This window comes from Lynx canadensis, chromosome A3 (genome assembly GCF_007474595.2).
Source record: "Lynx canadensis isolate LIC74 chromosome A3, mLynCan4.pri.v2, whole genome shotgun sequence".
In the NCBI taxonomy this organism is placed as follows: Eukaryota; Metazoa; Chordata; class Mammalia; order Carnivora; family Felidae; genus Lynx; species Lynx canadensis.
The window spans coordinates 64,558,711-64,584,339 of NC_044305.1; the positions used below are offsets into that span (position 1 = coordinate 64,558,711).

Genomic DNA, 25,629 nt, shown 5'->3' on the forward strand with positions numbered 1-25,629 from the left:
TCCAACTTTGGCTCAGGTCATGATCTCACGGTTTGTGAGTTCAAGCCCCACATCGGGCCATCAGGCTCTGTGCTGACAGCTCAGAGCCTGGAGCCTGCTTCAGATTCTGTGTCTCCCTCTCTCTCTGCCCCTCCCCAACTCATGTGCGCACACGCTCTCTCTCTCTGTCAAAAATAAATATTAAAAACATTAAAAAAATATTTGTTGAAATGAATTAATGAAAAAATACAATCCATACCATGAAATTATACAGCCACAGGCCGGACAATAACAACAAAATTGTTGAAAATAAAGTGGCAAGTAAAATGGTACCGACCTGGTGAAACTGCTGCAGGAATTCCAAATGGAAGGTGTAGATTCTTTGATTTTTACCCTTTTTCCTACATCTGAATTTTATATAGCATTGCCAATTAACATCTTGTTCTAAGAGGCCAGCTATGGATTGGTCAGCTTTGCTTTCTTACTCCTAGAGATAACAAACAGGAGGAAGAAAAAGATCAAAAGACCCCGGTCAGAACTTGCTCCTTTCATTGTGATTTTTGGGAGATATCTAGAACATCCTTTCCTAGGTAGGTCTGCTTTTGGAACACAATTTTCTAGTAATCTGACTGGCTCGACGTGTTTGTCAAAGATGAAAGAAAATGGATTTAATTTGGAGTTCCATATTGTCCTGAGATAATTGGGATCAGAGCTACTTAAGGACATACCCCACTGTAACCAGAGGTTTCTAAATTCACACAACACCACAGATAGGAGGATCCCAGCCTTCTCTGTGGGATGTGGGCCAACTGCTTGTGACTTTGAAGCTAGCTGGTATTTCATTGACATGATGTCACTGTGATCTTATTAGCATCTCAGCACAACACATAAGGTTTTATTATCGTCACTTAACAGATTGAGTAAGTACTTGACATTCCATAATTCCTAAAAGGCAGAGATGGACTTGAATCTTTTAGTCTACTTTCTTCCTATTGCTCCCAGATTTATCAGGTCCACACTTGCACCTGTCCTTCCTGGACCACGGGAAAGGCCCTAACATTATGTTTGTATGGCCAGGTATTTGTGTAACATTTGCAAAAATAAGGTACTGAACTGTAGTTGAAAATCACTGTCTCTTTTCATTCAGACTTTCCTCTCTGACTCGTTCACCTAAGGTGAACTTTCAAGTGGGGGGCATTTTTAGGAACCGGTCAGATACGTTTATATGCTTCATAATCACTTTCATGTTAAGTTATTGCTGGTTGTCCTTGTGCAAAACCAAACCAAAGCAAACCAAATGAACAAAAACCTTAGTTTTACTAAAATAATATATACACGTGGTAATAAATCATAGAGGAGGCTTAGAGGAAAGTTAGATAATATTACAGGACTTATAATAAAAAGAAGTCTTCTCCACCCACCTGGGATAACTACTTTCAATTATTTTGGGCAATCTCTTTTGACATTTATCTCTGTATTTTTAAATGATATCCTAATGCTTCAATTTTTTACATAAAAAAAACCTGCAGGCATGTAAACCTTCCTTATATAATTTATTTTAAAATAATTTTGTTTTAGAATAGAAAAATTTGGTTTATATATTATAAATATTAAATTTTATATTAAAGAGTAGAATTCAATATTTTATAATACTCTATATTTATCCACATTATCTACTGATTTCTTGTATTATTAGATAAAGCTATAGCTCTCTTAAACCTATCCACTCCTCTCCCATTTTATTTTACAGTTATATTTTAATTTTTGGTTAAATCAACAAAGTGTACATGTTATATCGGGATAATATTTTTGCATATTAAGTTAATATTTTTATTTTTCCCCTTAAATAATTATTCCCAACAGAAAAGCAGGCATATGTGCACCAAAAAAGTACAAGAATATTCATAGCAAAGTTATTCATAAAAGTCTCCTCCTATAACCTATCAAATAAACGTCCATTCAAAGTGGATAAATTGTAATATACTCATATAATTGAGTGCCCTACATTTATGATAGCGAATGGACTACTGTTACATGCAACAACATGATCGAATACAAAAAATATAAATTTTTGTATTTGTATATGTATGTTTTACTTTCAAAAAAAATTATCCTAAGATATCATTTAAAAAGGATATTTATACCTCTATTAGTAAATGATATCTTGTTACCTCCCAACTTTAAAAGGTTTTGTTATGCTTACACTAACACTCATGCCTTTTTTCCTTCTCCTCTCAACTTTGTTACTTCATTCCTTTTTCATAATACATATTTACATTAGTTTTAATTTTAGTTTTACAGTTAAGTAGACTCAATGTTTACCACCAGATTATTTTACTACAGCTTTCCTAGTTTTCTCTTAGGTAACTACAGTGCATGCTCTTCACAAAAAAACAAAAAAACAAAAAAACAAAAAAAAAACAAAAAAACAAAACCAACCTAATATTTATTTTTATTTTATTTTTTTACATTTTATTTATTTTTGATAGAGAGAGACAGAGCACAAGTCGGGGAGGGGCAGAGAGAGAGGGAGACACAGAATCCGAAGCAGGCTCCAGGCTCTGAGCTGTCCGCACAGAGCCCGACACAGGGCTCGAACTCACAAACCGCGAGATCATGACCTGAGCTGAAGTCGGACGCTTAAGTGACTAAGCCACCCAGGCGCCCCTAGTATTTGTTTTTGTTTGGTCATGTGTCTCCTTACTGTTACTAGCCAACCACTTGTTGATCAATTATTCTTTCCACCATGTGTGGAATTAGAGTTATATTATTATATATACTTTTATATGTATTTATATTTATATGTTTGTATTCTTATTGTATTTTAACAGACATGTTACAGATTTTAATGTAAATAATATACATAGCAAGAATTATTATTATTTTTGAAAAATATTTATTTATTGTGAGAGAGAGCATGTGTGTGCATGACTGGCGGAGGGGTGGAGAGAGGTAGAGAGAGAATCCCAAGCAGGTCCCATGCACACTGCTGAGCCCAACACCAGGCCGGATCCCATGACCCTGAGATCACCACCTGAGCAGATATCAAGAGTTGGGTGATCAACCGAGCCAACCAGACGCCCCCACACAGCAACATTAATAAACTTTTTGTAAGTCTCCCACTTACTGACCGTCTAATACTTTCCTTTTGCTAGGACTTTCCACAAACCAGTTTAAATTGCATTATTAAAAATAGAACATCTATCAAGAAAATGAAAATACAAGTCACAAATGGAGAGAAAATATTTGCAAAAGGTATTTTGCAATAGATACCTGAAAAAAGGACTATTATCCAAAATAAACAAAGAACACTTAAGACTCAACAATAGGGAAACAAACTACCTGATTAACAAATGGGTCAAAGACCTTAGTGGACACCTCACCTCACTAGATGGCAAATAAGCATTTGCTCCAAATTATATTCCATTAGGGAAATGTAAATTAGAACAATGAGATACTACTGTGCACTTACTAGAACGGCCAGAATCCAGAACACTGACAACACAAAATGCTGGTCAGGATGTAGAGCAAAAGGAGCTCTCATTTATTGCTGGTGAAAATGTAAAATGGTACAGCACTTTGGAAGGCAGTTTGGCAGTTTCTTACTAGACTAAGCATGCTCTTACTATGCAATACAGCAATCCTGCTTAGTATTTACCTAAAGGAGTTGAAAATAGGTCCACACAAAAACCTGCACATGAATGTTTGTAGCAGATTTTTTTTCTTGTAATTGACAAAATTTAGAAGCAAGTAAAATGTCTTTCAGTATGAATGGATAAACTGGAACATCCAGACAATGGAGTATTATTGAGCACTAAAGTGAAACAAAGAATTAAGCCATGAAAAGAATGCATATTACTAAGTAAAAGAAGCAAACATGAAAAGGTTGCACTCAATGATTCCAACTCCATCACATTCTGGAAAAGGCAAAATAATGGAGATAGTAAAAAGATCAGTGGTTTCCATGGATTAGAGGAGAGGGAGGGATGAATTGGTAGGACGCAGGGTTTTTAGGGCAGTAAAACTACTCTGTATACTATATTGGTAGAAACATATCATCACACATTTGTTCAAGCCCATAGAACGTGCAACAGCAAGAGTAATACCTAGTGTAAACGACAGACTTTGTGTCATAGTAGGTTCATCAATTTTAACATATGTACCACTCTCGTGAGGGATGTTAATAATGGGGGAGGCTATGCATGGATGATGGCATGAAGTATATGGGAAATCTCTGTACCTTCTGCTCCACTGTGCTGTGACCTAAAACCGCTCTAAAAAAAAAATAAACTCTATTAAAAACAATTGAACACCTTTCTCTGTAGAGGTGTAGGATAAAATGTTCCCAAAACATAAACTAGAACATAATATCCTGAGCTTTACAAAACCAACTTTATTTAATTAGGGATAATTCCTCCCTCTCAGACTTGATGTGCTTTTTTAATAATATCAAACATTTAATTACAAACATGCTCCTTTTCAATCACTAATAAATTACCAACTTATCTCTATATAACAACTGTTGAGTAACCAACTCTTTCCAACTCTGTCTTGCTTTTTAAAGACATGTCAGGATGTCTTACAAAACAGAAATTCAGCATGATTATACTTTCTTCACAAAGGCTGTACAAGTTTCATATTTGTGTTGTTGTTTTTTAAATCTCACTTTAACTTAAGCTAAAAAATGAGATTTCTCTAAGAATAACAAGAATAAATAATAGTAATATGATAAGACTTGGAAAGTCTCTTTTGTCAAAACTATCAGAAATTGAAAAACTGAATGAATTTAAAGACTAGAAACAAAATTTTTTACAAGTTGGGTGGTTTCTAATTCCTGGGTTTTGACAAAGATGAGGGAGGATCTACTCAAATTACCAGTGGTATACCATTATGAACAATTTTTGCTGATTACTACATTATTTTGGCATATTATTTGAAAAGATTTCTAAGCCTTGAGTGATGTTTCGTAAAACTCCTTTTCTCTCTATCAGCTATTTATGTCAATAAGGGTTCTTTCTCAGTGCTTATATCTATAAAATGTAAAAGGAGGAAGAGAATTGATGTTAAGCCTGTCTCTTTCTGAAAATAAATCATACTTGAACATTTACCTGTGTTTACATGAACTGAGAAATGTCTCATTCAATATCATGAAATGATAATTTTCTAATACACTTTTACTTTTTAATCATTATTTGTCAAAATTCATAACATTTGTTTTGTTTAACTGTATACCGTTAATAACTGCAATAACTCCCATCAGAGGAAACAATTAATACTTATGAGACTTATGGACATAAGAAATTAAAACAAATTAAATTTTAATTCATACATTTTTTGTAGCAGAGAAATATGATAGGAATAACACAAAAAATGTTTAAGCATAATGATACTCCACTGGGATAAAATTATGTGAAAGAAACGAAAGGAAAATAGAAGCTCAAGGGAAAAAGAAATGATGTACAATATTTCTTGTACTTCTAACAAGAGCTTATTCACATAATTTGGTGCCTATCAAAGTCTTATGATATTTAGACCTGAATGGATAATTTAAAACAGTAAGGTGAACTAAGTTTAATGTGGCTCTTGGGATGTAGTTTGCCAGACCCTGGTCTAGATCTAAGAAAGTGATGGAGAAAATGTTAATGCTACAGATGAAACTTAAAAATATGTCACATCTATAGCCACTACATTGTGAACAGAAAAAAAGAAGAAGGAGGAGGAAGAGGAGAAGAAGAAAAACCCCTACTCTTCCAGTATTCCAAAACTATGATCCAATTCCACAAAGAAGTCACACAATGGGTGGATGTGGGAGGTTCCAACACATCGTCATTGTTTCACTTGCATCCAACTTGTTAATATCAACATTCTTGTTGGAATTACACTTGGGGAGCCAGCTGTTATGCCTTTATCAGCGGCACCCGTTGGTGAACTCTAAGTGTGTGATTCCTTGTTCAGTCCATCTTCTTTTTGTTTCTCAAAACCAAATCTGGTCTCGGGGAAGCATCTGCCACCGGCCTGTGCATTTGACTACTGCTACTGTTCACGAAGGATCAGGTGTCACACTTCGGGATGTGTCCCTCAACGTGGGGAAACACACCTTGGTAGGCTGTTCTGAAATGTGCCTGCAAATGCATCCTCTCTGCCTCTTCGCGCAGGCTCTCCTGCTTGAGCTCCATGGTTTTGTTTCTGTTGTTTCATCCGGACTGAATAATCTTTGCCTTTTAATCCAAGTACTTACATTTAAAGTAAATATTGATGGAGGCGCCTGGGTGGCACAGTCGGTTAAGCATCCGACTTCAGCCAGGTCACGATCTCGCGGTCCGTGGGTTCGAGCCCCGCATCAGGCTCTGGGCTGATGGCTCAGAGCCTGGAGCTTGTTTCCGATTCTGTGTCTCCCTCTCTCTCTGCCCCTCCCCCGTTCATGCTCTGTCTCTCTCCCAAAAATAAATAAACGTTGAAAAAAAAATTAAAAAAAAAATAAAGTAAATATTGATGTATTAGGGTTTGTATATATCATCTCACCTGTGTTTCTGTTTGTCCCATCTGTTCTATGCTGTTTTCACTCTCCTTTCTTGCGCATAAAAAAAAAAAAAAAATCAACCAAATGTTTTTTTAATTATTTTGTTTCTCTTCGGATTAGCTTGTTAATTATACATTATTTGACTGTTCTTTTCATGGTTAGCCTAGAGATTACAATACAACATGTATCTTGATTTGCTAGACTCTAACATAAATTTGTATTTCCACCAATACAAGGACTATAGAACACTTTAAGTTTTTTAATTCTCTTCTTGCCTTTTGTGCTATTATTGTCATGAATTATATATAGTTCTACATATTTAATTTTTTTTTATTTTAAGTAAACTCTGCACCACATGTGGGGCTCAAACTCATAACCCCAAGATCAAGAGTTGCATGCTCCACTGACTGAACCAGCCAGGCTCCCCTCTACATATTTTAAACACCTCAAGATAATAAGTTTTATATCATTCATGTTCATTATATTGATCCCCCTATTTTATGGTTTCAGTAAAAGGGTAATGCTATCCTCATAGGATGAGTTGGGAAGTATTTCTCTCTTCAGTATTCTCGAAGTGTTTGTGTGGAATTAGTATTATTTTTTTATTAAATGTTTGGTTAAATTCACCAGTGAAGCCATGTAGGTCTGAAGTTTTCTTTGTAGGAAGGTTTTAAACTAGAAATTCAATCTTATTTAAGTTGTTGAATTGATTTGAATAAAGTTGTTCTTTTATTATTTTTCTTATCAATAGGTTCTGTAGTTATGTTACCTCTCATTCCTGATCATGGTAACTGGTGTTTTCTTTTTCTTCTTTTTTTAAATCAGGCTGGGTAGAGGTTTACCTTTTTTTTTCTTCCCTGAAAGAATCAGTTCTGGTTTCATTCACTTTCTCTATTGTTTTTCTGTTTCCCATTTCATTAGTTTTGGTTTCTGTGTATTCTTTTTCTTCCTTCTACTTTCTTTGGATTTGATTTGCTCCTTTTTTTAGTTTAATTTGGATGCCAAGATCACTGACAGGACTTAAGGGGCAAGAATTCCAGGAAGAGGGGTACACTCTGTACAACTTTTCCTTTCAGTGAGTTTGCTCATTGTAAATGTATCAGGTCCAAGAGCTGAAGCACAAAGCAAAGAGCAGCCCTTGAGAACCCAGGCAGCCAATCAAGTCTTTGGGCAAATCCTTCAGGCCAGTGAGAGAATTAGAGACCAGTGCCTACTAATGGGGAGAGGTCCTGGCATAGATCTCTGACTTGCAATTAGCCTCTGGAAGAAAAAATACCACAGGTGTATGGCTAAGATGGAAGTAGAAGAGTATGCTCTACTCAAGTCCAACTTCAAATCAGCTCAGCCCAGATTGGTTTAAAGTCATCTGTCCCTACTCTAATTGCCTGCCAAGTGGAGGGTAAATCTTCTCTGGAAGAAGAAAATATTTGCCGGAGCCTCAAATTGTATCTACAATTTTCATATATAAAATCTGGCATTCAATCAAAGGATTACCATGCACACTATGAGATAAAACCAACTGACCAAAACCAAGGAGTACGACAGACTTTAGAACAGACTCACACATGATACGGATATTGGAGTTATTAGGCATGACTTTAACTATGATTAATATGTTCTAGAAAATATAGGACAAAAGGGAGACTTTCACCAGAGAACTAGAATCAATGATAATGAAAAGACAGAATCAAATGCAAATTCTCAAATGGATACACATAAATTGCTGAAGTTAAAACGTTCAATAGGAATTAAAAAATGAATAGACAAGAAGAGGATTAGTTAACTAAAAGACACATCATCATTAAAAGAGATCCTGAGTGGAGAGAGGAAAGAAGGATGGTTTCATGGGTGTATGCAAATGTTAAAATTTATCAAATTGCACATTAATAATGCAATTTATTGAATGCCAATTATTTCTTAATGGAGGTATATCACCTATAATGGAGTAAAAATTAAAGTGGCATCACATTTATTTTCAGTAAAATCATTTTCTAGACTAGGGCAATACTTGGGGCACCTGTTCTGATAGCACGGAGCCTGCTTGAGATTCTCCCTCTCTCTGCCTCTCCCCCTGCTTGCATGCACACGCACCTTCTCTTTCTCTCTCAAAATAAACAAATAAACTTCAAAAAAAAAAAAAAAGATTTAGAATAGAGCAATACTTTAAAAGTCCTCAGAAGAAAGAATTACCTTTGTTCTAGAAATCTATGCTCAGCTAAACTTGCAATCAAGTAATTAAATAGATCAATGGCTATTTTCAGACATGTAAGTCTCAAGGTATTTGTATCCCATGCATATTTTCTAAGAAACAAAACAACCTAAGAATGTATTCAAGTTAAACAAAAAAAAGTATGAGAAAGACTGAAGCTTCAAGAAAATGATGTGTACCTATGAGTGTGATAAAAAAAAAAAAAATTCCCAGGTGACAAATAAGCAGCAAGCTTTGAAAGGACCAAGCCCCAGCTGGACCCCAGCAAGCTACCTTCAAAGAAGAAAGTAGATTTTTATCAAGAAGTTAGTATAGTGAAAAAGATGTACTTTTTAACGTTATGGTAAATGTAATATTGTGTATGTTAGAAATAATGCATATATTGATAAGGAAAAAAGGCAATTAAAAGCCTGGAAGGGGTACTCTACAGAAAATGTGAAGCAATTAAAATATAGCATACTTTTCTCCCAAAGATAATTCACTTGACATGATACTTGGAACATTCTCCCTCAAGAGTTAGTGGCATATGGGAATGCAAGCTGGTGCAGCCACTCTGGAAAACAGTATGGAGCTTCCTCACAAAACTAAAAATAGAACTACCCTATGACCCAGCAATTGTACTTCTAGGCATTTATCCAAGGGATACAGGTGTGCTGTTTCGAAGGGACACATGCACCCCCATGTTTATAGCAGCACTATCAACAATAGCAGAAGTATGGAAAGAGCCCAAATGTCCACTGATGGATGAATGGATAAAGAAAATGTGGTATATATATACAATGGAGTATTACTCGGCAATCAAAAAGAATGAAATCTTGCCATTTGCAACTACGTGGATGGAACTGGACGGTATTTTGCTAAGTGAAATTAGTCAGAGAAAGACAAAAACCATATGACTTCACTCATATGAGGATTTTAAGAGAAAAAACAGATGATCATAAGGGAAGGGAAACAAAAATAATATAAAAACAGGGAGGGGGACAAAACAGAAGAGACTCATAAATATGGAGAACAAACTGAGGGTTACTGGAGGGGCTGTGGGAGGGGGGATGCACTAAATGAGTAAGGGGCACTAAGGAATCTACTCCTGAAATCATTGTTGCACTATATACTAACTAATTTGGATGTAAATTTTAAAAAATAAAAAATAAAATAAAAAAAGAGTTAGTGGCATAGAATTATGTTTCCTTTTCTGAGGGTCCATTGATACTATTTTACTCCGTAGTTCACAACATTTAGAGTCCTAAAAATTCAACCGACTGCTATTTTTTCTAGGTTTTAGAATACACTTACAAACAAACCAACGAACCCAAAACAAAACAAAAAACAAAAACAAAACACCCAGACACTTCATTGCAGTTACAAAGAATACAAATGCCTTAAATCTCAGAGCTGTGAAAATACTGGGATGCTAGCAGATGTGGCAGGGCAACATAGAAAATAGAAAAAAGAAACGAAAAATTGAGGAAAAAGGGGTCAGAATTGTAGATATCTTTATTTTCTTACTTTACAAAGCAGTGAATCAAAATATATATAGTCTAAATTGGACAGGAAATATATTAAAGTTGAAAAAATAACCAGTAGAAGAAATAAATTAATAATAAAACTATCAGCCTCATGTTTTAAGATGGAAGAATAAAGAAATCTCTGACTCTGTTATGGACTGAATGTTTGTGTCCCCCACCCGATTCATATGTTCACGCCCATTCCTCCAGTGCAATGGAATTAGCAGATAGGGTCTTTGGGAGGAAATTGGGGTGAGTGGAAGCCCTATAAATGCAGTAACTGCCCCCATAAGAGTTAGAGGTTGCTTCCTCTCTCTGCTCTCTACCATGCAAGAACCTAGTGAGAAGTCAGCTGTCTGCAGACTCGAAGAAGGCTCTCACGGGAACCCAACCACAACCTCAGACTTCTAGCCTCCAGAACTGTGCAAATAAATTTCTGATATTTATAAGTCACCTAGTTTATGGCATATTGTTATAGCAGCTGGAGCTAAGACAGAACCTGTTTTTCTAAAACCAATCAGAAATAACAAGGATACAAATGAAATAAAAAGTCTGTCTAGGAGGAATGGGGCAACACTTATAACCTGAACCTTATTATTTATAAAGAAAGGCTGCCAAGTACAGTGAAAATTAGGTCAAAGAAAGGGTGCCAAGAGATGACACCCATGGCTGCAGATCTCAAGCAGAGTCAACAAGGCACAGTTTTCCAAGTTAGTAGCATACCCTGAGGAGCAGAAGCAATAGTTGCTTGTCTAAAAGAAGGCTGAGGTTTGCAAACTGGTTCTAGAATTCTCCATGACTCCCTTTGAAACCACACAGACATGACATTTTTGCAGGAAAAATTTCTGAAAGTAGGGAAACTAAGGTGAATGGATGGCATTGCAACTACCAATTCTACTCAATTAATATTTTGTAAAGGCTCTCCCCCAGTTCACCTCTCTGCACTGCACACCTGCTGAGTTCTGTGGCTCAAGTTATGCAGATTTTTGTGTTAACCACCCCCCCCCCCCATCAACTTCGTAGGTATTCAAAACAGTTGGTGCTGATCTGGCTGCATTTCAGGGATGAGACAAGCTTAAGGTCTCCATGCTGCTTGCCATCTTGAATTCTCCTATAAAGGCTCAACCCACACTCACAATACATTCCACTAGACCTTATATATGTAGAGCTTTATTGTAAGTTAGGACTTGTTAGCCCAGAGGTTGTTCAAAGCCTCTGACACCTCTCTCACATTTTCTTTCCCCATATAGGTGGTTCCGAAAGGACTCTGCATTCAACAATGAGAGTAACATAAAAGGAACTACGTATGGTTTCACAACCATATGAATATGTTAAAAAATATCAAATTGTACACTTTAAATCAGTAGATTATATTATATGTGAATTATATTTCAATAAAGCTTTTTTTAAAAAGGGACTAGGAGACAAAACCATTGCAGGAAAGAAGACAAAAGAAATAAGAAAACAAATTCAACATATGCCAGAAACTGTATTGTGGAATAGCTGAAAATTGTGACTAAGTAACTTCTTATGGATTCAAAGAACTTAGTGAAGTTCTTTGAAAAACTTCAAGTGAAAAAGTGGCCTCCATGAATCAAGAGTTCAAAGCACAGATAAAGGACTGAAGGAAGAAATGATAAGACAACATCGGAAAAGATAAAATTGACCTGAATGAGCCCAGGAAAGATGTAGAAAAGTAATGACACACAGAAATGGAAACTGCAGAAAGAATGAGATATTGTTGAGAACAAGCTAAAGAAATGGAAGACAGGCTTAAGGAAACTGAGTCACATTTTAAAAAGTCAAGTAACATTTTAAGAACATGAATAACATTTTTTAAACTCAAAAAGAAAAAAAATAATTTTATAGAACTATAGGAACAACTCATATACATAAAGGTTAATGCTCAAGTATGCATTCAGAAGACAGCAGAACAATCAGCACACGAAACACATTCACAGTATAATTCAAGAAGATTTTCTGAAATAAAAAATTTGACTCTATATATTTAAACAGGCGCACCATCTTCCAGGAAGAACAAAGATTAATCAGCACCAGAACATGCCCTAATAAAGTTACTGGACTTCAAAGATACGATCATTCAGAGAGAAAACCAAATGACCTCAAGGGGAAGAGACAGAAATCAGGCTGCTTCATACCTCCTTATTTATTTTTAACGTTTACTTATTTTTGAGACAGAGAGGCAGAGAATCCCAACCAGGGTCTGCTCAGCACAGAGCCTACTGCCAGGCTTGAACTTACGAACCATGAGACCATGACCTGAGATGAAATCAAGTCGTATGCCTAACCCACTGAGCCACCCAGGCACCCTGAGAAATCAGGCTTCTTTAAAGCAGCATTCAACATTGTAGAAATTCACTGTCTTCAAATTCTAAGGGATACTATGACCCAAGAATTTTATTTCCAGCCAAAGTATAGTTCAAGCATAAAGGCAACATGCAGATGACTTAAAACACACAAATACTTACAGAACACAAATCCTAGGGATCTTTCTTGAAAAAAAACTACTAAAAATAGCCTCTGTCAATTGAAAGGCAAATGGAGAATGAAAATGATTACGTGTCCAATTCAGAAAGTTAGAAAAAGAACAACAGCAATCTTAAGAACAAAAGCAAGGAGATACTAGTAAAGACAAAAACAATTAAAGAATTAGAAAAGAGAAGAACTATAGAATAAACATGTCCTAGAGAATGTTCTTAAAGAAAAATAAAAAGGTAAAGATTTAGGAAAGCTGGTCAAACAATATAAATAATAAAGAAAGAAGCATGTATATAAATATGAAAAAATGAGTACATAGAAATAAGCATACTTAGGAAATTGAATCATAAGAGAATACATTGTTCAGCTTTATGCAAATATATATAATACATAATTAGGAAAATACAAATTATTAAAATTGACCCCAGAAAAGGAAGAAAATGCAATAGATCAATTTTCAGAAAATTTTGTGAGTGAATTCTAGCAAATCTTTAAGAAGTATGTAACTCTAATATTATTTAAATGGTTCTAGACTATAAAAAGGAACAATTCCAAAATCTTTTTACCAATTCAGCATAATACTGAGATAGTCCCAATCCCTAAACATTGCAACTAAAATATCAGCCAACTGACTCTAACATGATTAAGTCAAACTCATACCCAAAATGCAAAGATGGATCAATATTATCTATTATTGTAATACAACTTAAATATATATCAAAAAAAGAGAAATACTATATGAACATTCCTGTAGATGCTGAAAGGGCATCTAAAAAAACCCTATCATAAAATAGTAATAGATGAATAGCTTCTTAGCATGAAAAAGTATATATATCATTTCAAAGGCTAGAAACTACATAGTGAAACACTGAGTCCCATTAAAATCAGAAACAAAACAAGGATGTACATTACCAGTATTGTTTAACTTTAGCTACTAGCTGACGTCATTAAAGAAAAGAAATAAAATATATAAAATCAGAAAGGAAAAGGAAGAAAACATTAGTAGATAGGATGATGCTACGGCAGAAAATTCAGAAAAATCAACTTAAAAAAATCATTATTACCAAGAGTAAGATAATTTAGTCAGGTAGCTGAGCATAAAATTAAAACACAATTAATAGTTCTCCAATATCTGAATGGTTATTTAGAAAATATAACAAAAAATACCCGTTACAAAAACAAGAAACATTATAGAATACCTAGGAGTAAATCTAAGAAATGTACAAGATTCACACGAAGAAAATGTGGAAATGTTATGAAAGGTCATCTAAAAATATTTCAATAAATAGACATATTCTTATAGAGATGATGGAATATGATGGCAATCCTTTATAAATACATATATAAATTGAACTTTCTCAAGAAAAATATTAATACCATTACTTCGGGAATCAAGTGAGGAAAGAGTAATGAGGGAGGAATAGCCCTATCAGACACTAAAAGGTATTATAAACATTATAGTAATTAAAAGTTTGGTATCAGCACAAGAACAGAAAGATCTATGGAACAAAATAGCCTAGAATAGATGCAAATAAATATTGGGATTAGTTTCTGATAAAGCTGACATTTCAAACTAGTGGGCTAAAATGACACATTTAATGAATAGGATAAGAGAGTAGCCATCTGGAAAATATGAAATTGGATTCTCTCTTTCACTTACACCAAATTAAATTCCAGATAGATTAAATATGTAAAAGAAAAAATAAACATAAAGGTAATAGAAATGACAAATTTGATTTTATAAAAATTTTTGTTTTCTTTATGGCAAAAATTTCCAATTATATTTTTCATTTCCGAGTATTCATTTAGTTTATCACACCTACTTGATCACTTAAAAAATATTCTCCTTCAAATGAGTTGTGTTCAACCTCTTCTCTCACTAAAAGATATTAAATACACTTATTTTATAATCTGTGTCTAATAATTCTAATATGTGAAGGGTTTGTCTCATTCAGCTGTTTTTTCCTGCTGCTTCTTATAGTTACTTGTTTTGTTTGCTTTAAAATTTTTGATTATGGTGTCATATTCCTTTAACTTTTCTGAGAGAATTCTACAGAGAAGACTTGCATTCACTCCTGCAGATGCCAAGGGGCACAGTCATTTTAAAAAAATTCTTAGCTTGAGGATTTTGAGATCACTCCAGTAGTATGAAATCAGCAGTGCTAAGCAGCATTTTTACTATTTTTGATAGTTTGTATTTTTCTTCTTTTCTTTAGTTCTAAGTATTTTCTAATTTTCACTTTGATTTCTTCTTTGATTGATGTTATTTAGAAGTATTTTTAAACTTCCAAACATTTGCCATTTTTATTATTATTTTTTGCTACCCCCAACTACCTCTATGAGCACTCTGCAAGCAAATCTTTTTTTTTAATGTTTATTATTTTTATTTATTTATTTTTGAGAGAGAGAGAAGAGGACAGAAAGGGAAAAATCCCAAGTGGGCTCCACACTGTCAGTGCAGAGCCAGACACAGGGCTCGAACCCATGAGCCATTGAGATCTTGACCTGAGCCAAAGTCGGATGCTTAACAGACTGAGCCACCAAGATGCCCTTGCAAGTAAATATCACTACTATCTTATTCAGGCCTTGGTTACCTCTTGCTTGTACTGGAAAAACCACTACACATGATCTATGCCTTTACACTTAGGGGAGAGTGCTCTTTATTCTTTGTGTATTTTTAAAAATACTGTATGTAGTGGTTTGTCTAATCCTCATCATACAAAATTATTCCAGGGGAAAATTCACAGACAAAACCTAGGAGGGATATCAGTGATAAATTGAATCACCTAGCTTCACCTGAAACAATAGAGCCCATTGAATTAGGGCAGTCAAACGTGCTTCCTCTGAGGACACAGAATTGATTTGTTTAATTTCTGAAAGGTCATCTGCCCTGGGAACGGGAAAGGGGATTCTGCATTCTCTTCCATGGTTTGTAACCTCATCCCTGACAGCTGCAGGGACACGTGCATGAAGAAGAATCTCTCCTTCTCCTCCTCCCCCCCCCCCACCCCCCTCCTTCCTGGCATTCACACATAACTGTGTGGCAGTTTACTTTTATCACCATGGCCTGCAATGGGCTTTACTTGCTAGGCATCATGTTCTCCACAGAGGATTGCCATGGGAAAGTCTCTCATTCTGAGCCCCCTCAAATAACCAGACCAGGCATTTTTCCCATCTTGGGTTCATCCTTGGATTGCTATCAGTTCATCAACAAGTACTAATGAGTGTACTTATGCATCTGGACTGAATCAGTGTCTATTCTCACTGACTTAGACATTCCCAGTTCGAGAAGGCAAAATACAAGGCAACAGACTTAAAATGAAGCCAAACTCATTGGCTTCCCATGAACTTGTACTTTAATTGCTACAACTGCTTCCTAACATACCTCCTGGACTTCTATCCCTAGCACCACCCCCAATGCACTTTCACATGTCTGTCAGAGCAACTGTCCTCAAATAATGCTGCACATCCCCTTTCCCCACTAAAAATCTTCAGTGGATCCTCTTTCCTTAGAAAATCAGGTACAAATGAAGAGAACCAGGAATGGTGGATAAAAAGGCTAATATAATAAACTCTGTATAATGCTTTCCTCTCTTTTATCAGGTTTTTAATTAACATAAAATTATGTAGTCATGGTTATATCAATGTATTATTGTTGGGTTTGTAACATACATAGATGTAACAATAATATAACAATAATAAAAATTTTAAAAAGGGGGGAGGGAATAGAGTTATATAGGGTTGATGTTTCTGTATCTCACTGGGAATAAGTTACTATAAATGTGAAGTAGGTTGATACCTATCATCTTATCTGGTAAGCCTATTGAAACACTAAGAAAATGACTCCAGACAAAGATCACAATTGAAGAAAACTACAGATCAACATCTGTTATGAATACAGATGCAAAAAATTCTCAACAAAAAACTAGCAAACCAAATCCAATAATATATAAAAAGATTAATTCACTGTGTAAGTTTGCTATGCTAGAGTTGCCCAAACAAAGTTTCACAATGTGAATGGTTTAAACAACAAAAATTGACTATCTCCCAGTTCTGGAAGCTAGAAGTCTGAGGTCAATGTATTGGCAGGATTGGTTCATTCTGAGGGTGCTAGGGAAGTCTGTTCCAGGCCTCTCCTACTTTCTGGTAGTTTCTAGGTTTGTAGCAGTATAACTTCAGTCTTCACATGACATTCTACCTGTGTGCATGTCTGTGTCCAAATTTCTCCTTTTTATAAGGACCTGAGTCAATCAGATCAGGGTCCACCTCAATCCAGAATGACCGAATCTTAACTAATTACATCTTCTACAGCCCTCTCTGCAAATAAGGTCACATTCTGAGATACTGGAGGTTAGGACTTCAACATATGAATTTGGGAGGGGGGGGGGCTCATTCAACCCATAACAAAAACCATGACCAAAAGGAATTTATCCCAGGAATGAAAGATTGGTTTAACACTCAAAAATTAATTAATGTAATATACCATACTAATAGAATAAAGGACAAAACCCACATGCTCATCTTAATAGATTCAGAAAACGAATTTGAAAAAATTCAATACCCCTACATGATAAAAACACTAAAAAACTAGGAATAGAAGGGAACTTCCTTAACTTGATAAAGGGTATGTACAGAAAATGCACAGCTAAATTATACTGAATAATGAAAGACTGAACACCTTCTCTTTAAGAGCAGTAACAAGACAAAAATATCCACTCTCACCACTTCCGTTCAACAAGGTACTGGAGGCTCTAGTCAGAAAAATTACACAAGAAAATTAGATAAAAGAAATTCAGAGTGGAAATAAAGAAGTAAAACTATCTCATTCACAGAGATAGCATGATCTTATATATAGAAAACCCTAAGGAATCCACTAAAAAACTATTAAAAGTAGTGAGTTCAGTAAGTTTGCAGGACATAAATCAGTATAAAATAATCAACTGTATTTCTATACACTGCAGCCAACATTCAAAAAATTAACATAAGAAAGCAATTCCATTTACAACTGCATCAAAAAGAATAAAATACTTAGGAATAAACTTAACAAAAGAAGTGTAAAACTTAAACTTTGAAAATAGCAAAACTTTGTTGAAAGACATTAAAGACATAAGTAAGTGGAAAGACATCCCATGTTCACGGATTGAAAGACTTAATATCGTTAAGATGGCAATACTCCCCAAAATGGTCTACAGATTCAATGCAATCCCTATCAAAATCTCAACTGGCTTCTTTTCAGAAATTAACATGCTGATCCTAAAATCCACATGCAAATGAAAGAGATCTAGAATAGCCAAAACAATCTTGAAAAAGAATAGAGTTGGAAGACTCACATGTCATGTCAAAATTATTACAAAGATACTGTACTCATGACTGGATAGTACTGCATAAGTACAGTTATAAAGACCAATGGAATAGAATTTACCTATCTGTCTTTAGTATAGAACCCATAAGTCTATGGTCAATTGATTACTGACAAGCGTACCAAGATAATTAAATGAGGAAAGAACTATCTTTTAACAAATAATGCTAGGACATTAAAACAAAATCAATTGGAGCTCTACCTCATTTCATATACAAAAAAATTCAAAATGGATCAAAGACCTACATGTAAGAACTAAAATTATTAAACTCTTAGAAGAAAACAAATGTGTAAATCTTCATGACCTTGAATTATGCAATGTTCTCTTAAATATGACACCAAAAGCACAGGAAACAAAAGAAAAAAATAAATTCAACATGTTATCAAAAATTTTGCTTTTCAAAGGACACTATGAAAAAAAGTGAAAACCCCACAGAACTGAAGAAAGTTTTTATAAATCATCTATCTGATAAGGGGCTTACATAGAGAATATATAAAGAACTCCTAAAAATGTAGAAGAATAATCTAATTCAAAAGAGGTCAGAGAGCCTGAATAGACATTGCTTCAAAGAAATATACAAACAGCCAATAAGCACATGAAAAAATGCTCAATATTATTATTTATGAAGGAAATGCAATTTAAAACCACACTGTGAAACAACTTCACATCCACTAAGATGGCTGTAATAAAAAATACAGATGAATAACAAGTGGTGAGGAGGATGTAGAAAAACAGGGTTTCTTGTTGGAGTAATGAAAATGTTCTAAAGTTCACTGTGATGGTTGCATAACTCTATGAAATTCATTGCTTTGTGCTCTTTATTTAAATGGTGAACTGGGGCGCCTGGGTGTCTCAGTCGGTTGGGTGTCCGACTTCAGCTCAGGTCATGATCTCATGGTTCGTGGGTTCAAGCCCCACATCAGGCTCTGTGCTAACAGCTTGGAGCCTGAAGCCTGTTTCAGATTCTGTGTCTCCCTCTCTCTCTGCCCCTCCCCGGCTTTTTTCTCTCTGTGTGTGTCTCTATCTCTCTATATCTCTCTCAAGAATGAAAAAACATAAAAAGAAATTTTTAAAAATGGTGAATGATATCTCAATAAAGCTGTTAGCAAAACCCAAACTCAAACAAGACCAAGGTAAAGTTTCTGGAGGCAAATTTGTGATTGCAGACTATTTTCTTTGGTCCTGGCTCTATTCACTGGGGCCAGCAGACAGTATTAGTGAAGAGTTGGCCAAAGCCCAAAGGAACTCTCTTCATCTGTGCTTTGCCTTGAGCAATTTATTTTTAAATAACCCTTTGTCAAATTAGACATACACAGTCTGGTTTTGCATATCCTCTCCTAGGGTTTTTGATGTTTTTATCTTGGGGATGGGGTGGAGCATGGAGGGTATGTTTTCCTCTTTGAAAGATGTGATGGGTTAAGGGCCAATTAATTGTCAGTTTTAGTTTTCTTGGCCCCTGACTCATGTCCATTTTCAACTCCAACAGCTTCCAGTATCAATCATACAGGAGCCAAACTCTCCATGAGGCACAGAGATCTCCCCACTGCTCTGAATTTCTAATTTTCTTTCTTTAGTGGAAGTGCAGTCTCTGCTCAGTGTTCTTAGAGGTGCAGGTGGGAGGGAAGTAATCTAAGGGAACCTTGTAAATAATGAACGAATAGGTTCATAGGCTTTTCAGCACCTAGGTTATCCAGTGCTGCCATACATTATGAGGCCAGGGATGGGTAGATGCTGGGGTTGGTTTGCTGGAGAGCTGGCTAGGCAGCTGGGTGAGAGTTGAGCTCTACAAGGACAGAATAGGAGCAAGGGATAACTGGGGGGGAAAGGAGGGAAGGTGGGCGTTCATGAGCTGGTGGATCACAGAAACAGTTAGTTTGGAAGAAGCTCAATTCTAATGCTCCAGAGGCTGTACTGGACTTGTTTATGCTCCCAGATTCACCCAGCCTCAGTAGGTGACCCCTATTCTCATCCTCAGCCAGATGCTGAGCACTGCAGTTAGTGCTGCTTACTGGAGAAGTGGGGATAAGGACTAGAATTCAGTGTGGCCTCTATCACACTTGTTGCAGTGAGACTCAAAGTAGCTCCAACACAAAGGTCTGACCCAACCATACCTACCTCCTTAGCAATTGTCCACAGAAGGCAACCTAGAAGCATGGGGAGTCCATGCCTGGTAGGATGAACTGTGACCAGTGCGAAACAGGAGACAGGAAGGAGAAAGCAGATAAACTCCTCCTCTTTCCTACCTTCCTTCCACCCTCTTACCATCTGAGCCACCATCATTCCATATAACTTCTTCAAAGACAACCTGGCCTCTAAGAAGCTGGCAGCATTTTCTTATGAGGCTGTATGCAGATCTCATTTTGCCCTCTCACTACCTGGATTCATTTTCCCCTTTCCCGTGCTCTTCCTGCCCTGGAATTGTAAACCCCAATAGAACATGAGTACATAAGCTTTTTCTCATGCTGTTTTCTAGAAAACCTAATGCAGAGTTAATGCAGAGCTTTTTCTCATGCTGTTTTCTAGAAAACCTAATGCAAAGCTAATGCAGAGACCAAGGCCAACCACTGTATCCGGAGGAATCAAGGTAAACAATGGACAACTCAGGTCTGGTGAAGCTGGAGTCAAAATCTGAGGATGTAAGGAATGAATAAAAAGGGGGGAAGGTTCCAATACCATGGATAGCGATGGGAATTCAAGGTTGCTGTCCTGGTGGAGTTTCCAATCGACAGAGAAAGATATTAGTTAAATGCTATTATCACATACATAAATGTTTAGTCATAAACTGTGTGTAGGAAGTGAAGGGAAGGTGCATCACATGGTGCAAGGAGAGCCTACAAAAGTGAACTTGATTTAGTCTGGGAGTTCAGTAAGTCTTTTCTGAGAAAATGCCATCTGGGGTGACATCCAAAGGGGTGGGGGTGAGAACAAAGGGAGGCTGCTCCGGGCAAGAGGAATGACAGGACATCTACACAGGCTCTGTGGTGAGGGGGAACATGCTCAGTTCAGGAGAGCAGAAAGGATTTCTCCACAGAGAAAGATGCCTCCCAGCCTTGGTTTTCATACTTAAAAAAAATTTTTTTTTGAAAGAGAGAGAGCACAAGCAAGGGAGGGACAAAGGGTGAGATAGAGAATCCTAAGCAGGCTCCATGCCCAGTGTGGAGCCCGATGTGGGGCTCGACCTCACAACTGTGAGATCATGACCTGAGCTGAACTCAAGAGTTGGGTGCTTAATCGACTGAGCCACCCAGACACCCCTCAGTTTTCATACTTAAAAAAAAAACTCAACCTACAATAAAGAATGTATTTTACATCTTAACCTAGTATCAGTACAAATATACAGACAGACATACCAAAATAGAAGTTTCATTACATGATCTTTATCTTTATGGGGTTTTCCATAATAGCTATGAACAATGAAACGTGTATATACTTGGAAAGAGTACTAGCACTAGAACAATGTGCCATGGTGTTCACCACAGAACTGTTCGCAGTGATTTACATACATATGATGAAACATATCAAGGTAGATACATAGGTACTAACATGGAAAGATGTACGTACTACATTATAAAAAGGTATAATGTATATAATCTCACCCTGATTTGTTAAAATATTTATATATGAAGAAGTCTATGTACAGAAAAACAGTTGAGAAAAAATATAAACTAGAAAAGGTGGCTATTCCTCAAATTACAGGGGATTTTTGTTTTTCACCAGCTTTTATATTTCATTATTTGCACTTTTGACAATTACTCTTTCAATTGGGAAAAATAATGAAAATAAAGTTAAAAGAAAATGACCAAAATACCTTCAGATGTTCCCTGAGGGTGCCATTATAGGTAAAGTGAGGTTGTTGGTTTACCAGAAATTCAGTGGTTTTGGTTACCCAAGTAGCAAATTATACCAAATTTCACTCAGCTGGCATATTAAGTTTTATGATTTATTAAGTTTTATGATTCATGGAATCATTTTTAACCTTGTGAAGCAAAGAACTTGAACAAACCTTAGGTCCGACTTTCACTGGTGCCACTCTCTTCTTCATGGCCAAGAGATTCAAACCTGGGAAGCAGGTGGGCAAATGTCATCAAGTGATCAAAGAACCATGGCTGGGACTGGAGAAAGACATCCAAAGGCGAGTTGCTCTCTTGGGGAGAACCTCCCCAGTTACTGTGCGCCTGGCTATAAGGAGGTGGAAAGTTCATCAGAAGTGGGAAGCCTTCAGTAGCAGGCTTTTGTCCATCTATTTTGTCCATCTATTACTTGACTGCTTTTGCAAAATACTACAACAAATCTGGAGACTTACATTTGGCCTCATTACTTAGATAAAACAAGACTCTCAAAACTTGAGACAAAACAATGCTGGGCTATTCCACTGCTCTCCCTCCCTCACCCATCTCTCCCTTCAACACTGCATCTCTAACTTTAGATTTTTCTGCTAGGATTGACCTGTCACATGAGATGGACTATATAGCTGTAACAAATTCTCCAGTACATGAGAGGTTTCCCCATAGTATTTAGATTGATAATTTATTTCCTCTCTTCTGGGATAGACGTTTCTCCTTAAAAATACTAGAGAGGAGGGGGATTATAATCCTTGTTTAGATTCTTGAGATGAGCTAAGAGAATAGCAAATCTTTTCAGGGGGTGACATTTAATTTCTAAAAAGGTAATTTTTAGTGCTGACAGGACCAGAGTCTGCTTATCCTACTCTGCCTCTAAATAATAAACTCAGCCTCCACGCACAGAATCATCCTCACCATATAAAATGAGTGAGTGGGAAGAAATCTATATCTTTCTTCCTGTGGAACAGACTGCTTTGGCAATGAGCCCAGTCATTCTGAAGTTCTCCATGATCTGTTATTTAAATCCAACTCATTATGACTGATTTCAGGCAGGAAGCCAAAATGACAAGACTGACTAAATACGTATTTTTGTTTTTTCCATTCTGTCTCTTCTTTCCATCTCTAGTTTTAACACAAGTGCTAACTCCGAGGTCAGGATTAGAGGTATAGACACCTCAACATGAGCACTCCATTAATGCAAAACCAAGTATTCCAAAGGGTCTTTTGGCTGCAAATGAGATGGGATGACACCATATTCTGAAGTAGATAGCAGCCAGGCTTAACTCCAAACCGTCCATGATATTTAACTTAAAATATTCTGTGCCGCTGTTTAAATTCCAACTCCCCATGGCTGCAGACATCCTCAAAAGATATCATATTCATCTTTTGTCTCCAGTACCTGGCACGGGATCTCATGGAGGTATCCAATAAATGTCTTCTGAATGGAACTTTTAGGTCTATAGGCCCATGTTCTATTTTTTCTTGCATTCTACAACCATGGCTGTTCAATCACTTCTTAAAGCTCTTCTATGATTGCTTATAGTTCTTTTACAATTTTATCTGTGTTTAACCCATCTGGAATTTATTTTTGTGTACAGCATGTCAATATGATTTTGCCTCAATATGAAATGCCACTTTTAACACACACTAAATCTCCAATGATTTTGTTTTTGCTTTTTTTTTTTTTAAATTTTTTTTTTTCAACATTTTTATTTATTTTTGGGACACAGAGAGACAAAGCATGAATGGGGGAGGGGCAGAGAGAGAGGGAGACACAGAATTGGAAACAGGCTCCAGGCTCTGAGCCATCAGCCCAGAGCCCGACGCGGGGCTCGAACTCACGGACCGCGAGATCGTGACCTGGCTGAAGTCGGACGCTTAACCGACTGCGCCACCCAGGCGCCCCTGTTTTTGCTTTTTTAAAGTAGGCTTCACACCCAGGGAGGAGCCCAATGTGGGCTTTGAACTTATGGTTCTGAGATCAAGACCTAAGCTGAGATCAAGAGTTAGCCGCCTAATGGATTGACCCATCCAGGACCCCTAAATCCCCACTGATTTTGAATTGGTTATTCTACCGTTTTGTTTATCTCTTCCTGTGCTATAACCATACTGTTTAAATTATGGCAGCTCTTGACTATATTTTATATCTGGAAGGACAAATTCCCTCATATTATTCCCTCATATTATTCTTTTAAGGTATTGTTTTGAATTTTTTTTACATATTCTTCCAAATAAGTTTAATATTTTTTAATTAAACTGTAAAAAAAATTTTTTTTTTAATTTTTGAGAGAAAGAGAGGGGCAGACAGAGAGGGAGAAAGAGAATCCCAGGCAGGCTCTGCGCCATCAGCACAGAGCCCACTGTGGGGCTCAAACTCACAAACTGTGAGATCATGACCTGAGGTGAAATCAAAAGTCGGATGCTCAACCGACTCAGCCACCTAGGCGCCCTGAAATAAGTTTAATTTTTAGCTTAAGTTTAAATACACATACAAACAAAAGCAAAGCTGATTAGAATAATCAGATTTCTGCTAAAAGTAGACATATATAATAATTTTTGGAGGGCTCATCTTTCTACAATACCATGTCTTCCAATCCAGGAACACGGTATGCCTTCATACTTTCTGCTTTTTTTAAAAAAAAAATTTTTTTTTCAACGTTTATTTATTTTGGGGACAGAGAGAGACAGAGCATGAACGGGGGAGGGGCAGAGAGAGAGGGAGACACAGAATCGGAAACAGGCTCCAGGCTCTGAGCCATCAGCCCAGAGCCCGACGTGGGGCTCGAACTCACGGACCGCGAGATCGTGACCTGGCTGAAGTCAGACGCTTAACCGACTGCGCCACCCAGGTGCCCCACTGCTTTTATTTTATATTCATTAGTAAAGTTTTACACATTTTGTTCATACTGATCTTGTACATTGTAAGATTATTTCTAGATATTTTACAGTGTGTTATTGTAATAAAGGGGAACTGTTTATTCCATCATATTGTGTAACATGAGTAAGGAAAACTGGATTTTAGGGAACATTTTATATTCAACTATTTTTATTAAACTCTTTTATTAGGTATGTACTCATCCAATCAACATTTATTGAGTACCTGTCACATGCTGGTATTAAATACAGGGTATTTAAGTATGGCACAACACAGATATATATTATGGAATATACTTTGCTCTAAACCTTCCCCTGCCCCCTCAATAGCTTAAATGAATAAAACTTTTATTTTTCTCACCTAACGTGAAGTCCAGAGTAGGCAGTTCAGGGCTGTTGTGTGACTCTACAATGCCAAGATGGATTCAGGAACTTTCTATCTTTCTGTCCAGCAGTCGCTATTGAGTGTTTGTCACTGTCTGACCTCCAGCACTTCCGGCATTCTGTCTGCACTCCAAGCAGGAAGGAGGGCAAGGGTACCAGATAAGAAAAGTATGATAGCTGGTCCTGACACCCACTGTTTCTAGCCTTTCTAGAATCCCACCCCATGACTTTTGCCTACACTCACTGGCCAGAACTACACCACATAGACACATCCGTGTCCATTAGTCACATTATCGCTCCCCTCAAATCAGAATTCTTTTAGTTAAGGAAGAGGGGGAGAATTCTGAATAGGCATCTAGGCAGGCCCTGCCATGACAAGACAAATTCCTGCCCTTAGGGAGATGTTCAAAGAATTTATACCCACTGGTAACCTTATTCAGTTTGGGGCTGTTAGTAC

The 25,629-nt window shown here is 36.6% G+C and overlaps 1 long non-coding RNA gene across 2 annotated transcripts; it reads right to left on the reverse strand.

Annotated features, from left to right (window-relative positions):
• Positions 1 to 322: 322 nt before the first annotated feature.
• On the reverse strand, positions 323 to 25,354 carry LOC115510544. 2 transcript variants are annotated; one of them, XR_004343395.1, is made up of 5 exons: positions 25,150 to 25,354; positions 22,076 to 22,251; positions 7,269 to 7,356; positions 6,502 to 6,550; positions 323 to 466 (listed from the first exon to the last, which is right to left on the reverse strand). It is a non-coding gene; the product is annotated as an uncharacterized LOC115510544 (long non-coding RNA). The 2 variants fall into 2 exon arrangements; XR_003967759.1 differs by lacking the exon at positions 323 to 466 and having other exon boundaries at positions 6,409 to 6,550.
• Positions 25,355 to 25,629: the final 275 nt, after the last annotated feature.